Consider the following 4,120-nt stretch of genomic DNA (forward strand, 5'->3'; position numbering starts at 1 on the left):
TTTTTGAAGAATTTTCGGAGCCTGATGAAATCCGTATAAATACGTGCTTAATGCTGCAAAATACGCTGGATGTTACAGTCACTGCCCTTGCCGTCCAGAATAAAAGAGAGCATCCCAATCGAGTGAAGGGATTTGTGGAAACTGTGGTTCCTAATTATTGTGATCCAACATTTGCCTCGCATTTCAGGATGAAAATACAAACATTTTAGGTGAAGGATAATCCACTTCTTACCTCCGAGACTGTGTTATGATCTATATGACCTTATTATTTTTATTGTGAGTATTAGGCTTATCATTATTGCTGATCACTGTTGTTGTGCTATGATATTGTAATATTTACCATTATATAATCAGAGGAGTAGGCTATAGAAAAGTTTATGAAAGTGTCACTCCACAATACAATAGCAAAATATAAAAATATGTATAGTATTTTTATGTTACATTAATCAGTGTCTAGCACACCTTCCTTCCTTCTTGGACCAGACGACATTGCAATTACTAAATGATATTTAGACAGACTTAAAGAAGTTCCAGATCTATACTTGTGCTCTTATTATTTCAGTTATTTTTCCTTTAATGTAAATAAACGTGCAAACAATATGCTTGCTCTTGTGAATTTATTTTGATGTTAATTACATCAGGCTGTCTCTTTAATACCGCGTGGTTTATATACATGTTGCTGCTGATTGGGCTGACATTTTTGACACACCCACCAAACAAGAGAAAACGTATCTCAAACCCCATTGCACACCGTTTCCAGGAAACATGTCGTTCAACCTGGAAACCATAGCAAAACGTTGCACACCGGTTTGAGCTTGAAATTGCCCCAGGACTTGATTTTATTGAGAATTGATTAGACAATGAAATGGGGGCGTTACACGCCAGAATGAGTCAGGTGGTTGGAGGGGAGGGGTAAAAAAATAAGAGAGATTTATGATGTCAGTTGTATAGGAAAGTCTTTTCAGTGCGCATTTAATAAAAGATTATAAAGACGAAAACATTTTCTGTGGAACAATGTGCCATGAATCATGCAAAATAGGCTTGCAATTGTGGTGATATAAAGGCTTATACTGTAGATAAAATCACCATCAGGCCTCACCATCAACCACAATTGGGGGTTAGTTTGTGTTGCAGGACATTCACCAGGCTTTGTGGTCTTTCATAAAGACTGAAAGAGATCGAGGGAGTGAGGAATTGACTGGACATACAAGGACTGAAATCTTGTCATTGTCAAACCAAGGAGATGACAAGTAGCATTACATTTGAGATGTAAGAAGACTTCAGGTTTGAGAAAAAATATTGAAGGGCTGGATATGGTGCTGTCAGTTATCCTTCTTATATAAAGGTCAACTGATAGCAACTCAGTTTATTTATCTCACCAGAGCAAGACTGGACAATACCTAAAGGTCACTTCAAATAAGATCACTATATGTTCTACTCACTTCAAATCAGTTATCTAATGCATCTTGCCATTATTGTGTTAATTAAAATTGCACATTCCTGTTTTCTATCTAATACACACTTACGTAAAAAAAAAAAAGAAAACATGCATGTTTTTTTCCAAACGTCCTCCATCACAAAAGAGCTCAGATCACTATGACTGCCTGTTCTGCAGTCTGTTACTATTGGAAACAGGGGAAAAAAGATAGTGGCTGAAGCTTGGTATATAAAAGAAGAACAGTGGCGTATCGTCACTCTTCTGAATGGATAAACTCTAGTCCTAAATCCCATTGTCTCTGAAGGGAAGGCTTAACATGAGGAGATAGAAACCTCAAATTCTCTCTGGCTTTGAGGCAGGGATGCTGAATCAAGTAGGGAGAATTGAATGATTTCAGTCTGAGAATGGTATCTTTGATGTTTTTTGATGGCTTGAGAAGTGCTGTGATTCCTTGTACTCTCATGTGTGATGACTCACTGATGAGAAAGATGAAAAATGAAAGAAAAAACAGATCAGCATGTAATCACAGCCACTGGGCTCAGCAGGCAAACACAGCAAATTGGGAAGACATTTCCCATTATTTCACTAGAACTTCAGACATTTGTGTTGAATTTGTATAACTGAAAAAGGCTTCTTTCCTTTCAATTTTGCATAGCTGTTATTTTGTATGTTTATGTCGCTTTTGAGGGAATCTCAATCTGCAGTGTTTTGTGTTTTCATTGCTAATTTTGGGTCTGAATATGTGGAATGCATAATTAAGTTAGCTAAAATATATAGTAATCAAACACTGAACAGATTCTCTGTGGGCCTGACGATGACAAAGCCCTGTGCCCTTTGTTCCCTGTCTTATTTTGCATTGATGAACATGAAACGACCTTACACTTGATTCTTAATGGATTCTGTTTAGAATGTGTTGAATGCAGGAAAGCATACATATACAGTGGGTACGGAAAGTATTCAGACCCCCTTAATTTTTCACTCTTTGTTATATTGCAGCCATTTGCTAAAATCATTTAAGTTAATTTTTTTTCCTCATTAATGTACACACAGCATGTGGTGCAAAATTACAAACATTTTTAAGTTTAATTTAGAAATAAAATCACTAAAGGTTAGAACTGTCAGTATGAAATGGGGGATGCTGGGTATATCCTGAAATGCTCATAAATCAAAAATATCAATAGAGGACTGGTGGGCCACTGCCATTTATATAGCCACAGTAAACATAATATCATAAAAATAATAAACATAAGAAGGTTGGTAGTTATAAAATATTAAATTCATTGGCTGTCCAGAGACGTGATACAGTTAGCCAGCAGATTCTGAAAGGAAATGTCAATAGCCATAACCTCAAAGATGTCTAACCTTTCACCTCTCATTTGAGAAAATGCATCTCCAGAACCGACTTCTCCATCCCCCACCTTCTGCCTTTACTTTTCCACCCCATAATTTTCACTGTGTGCAGAGATTGTGTTCTTTTGAAATGTCCTTCAAAATAAATTAAAAAGCAGCTCAAAACATCTAATCGGTTGCTGAAAACATCTTCAAAATGCAAGAAAATTGAACGCATTTCTAATTTTTATATGGAAATAAGCTGAATAATAATAATAATTAAAAAAAAACATGCTGTATCTTGGCCTTGGGAAGGAAAAACCTCAGAAGTATGTGAGATTTAGCCATGACTTGCAGCAAAGATTACAACAAACTGGATGAAATTCAGCCTTTAAAAATCAGCTTTAAAAATTATATTTTATATCATGCTCTATTCTTCTATGTCTTCTGAATGGCACATTCAACAAATAGGCTGGATCATTCCTGTTATACAATACTCACAATCATATTAATTAGCTTTCTTTTATCACAACATCACAATAAGTCAGCATGAAAGTGAATAAATAATTTTACTACTTAGGGTCGAGTAGACATTGTCATTTTTGTTCCCCAGGTGTTAGCATGCTGATTCCCTAATACAAAATGTTTCAAACAAAACATGTTTCCCTGCAGATTTAGTTTTAATTGGTAGCCTAACATTTTACAGGCTTTTGTGCGCTTCAACTAATACTAATACTGCATTTACATGATTGTCAGAAAGTACTAGTCCTAACTGCAGGTTTTTGGAAACTAAAAGAAACTAGCTTATGATATCTGAAGTGCAGCGTCCCATTTGACAACTCATAGGCCTATTTATGATGATCCTGATGCAGCAGTGACATCAGTTAACAGGAAGTTACATAATTTTGAAGGAAAAAAACTCCACAAACAAGTATTACGGATTTGATTAATTTTGGAATGTTTTGTGGTATTAGTTTGTTTGTCTCACACTAATTGTAGTATAGAATGACTATAATATTAAAATTGTAAAAAGCTGATATCCTCATACAAGCTAACTCAATCGTTGACACTAAACCATAATAATCACGGTGGATTAAGCAGTAAAGGATTGGAGAACACACTGTTTTACACATCACATCTGTCTCTTTCTGAGCTTGCCTATGCAAAGGGAAAAGCGGGCGGCTCGCACTCCCACAATAACAGTCGTGACGTCAGCCCGTCACCTCTCCCGTTGGATGCAGCTGCGGAGAGAGAGAGAGAGAGAGAGAGAGAGAGAGAGAGAGAGAGAGAGAGGGAGGGAAGCAAGTGCGCAGGCGGGGAGAAAAACTGTAATTATTTTAGGACACACTCACA

Source organism: Sinocyclocheilus anshuiensis, unplaced genomic scaffold (genome assembly GCF_001515605.1).
Source record: "Sinocyclocheilus anshuiensis isolate Anshui unplaced genomic scaffold, SAMN03320099.WGS_v1.1 scaffold2090, whole genome shotgun sequence".
Lineage (NCBI taxonomy): Eukaryota > Metazoa > Chordata > Actinopteri > Cypriniformes > Cyprinidae > Sinocyclocheilus > Sinocyclocheilus anshuiensis.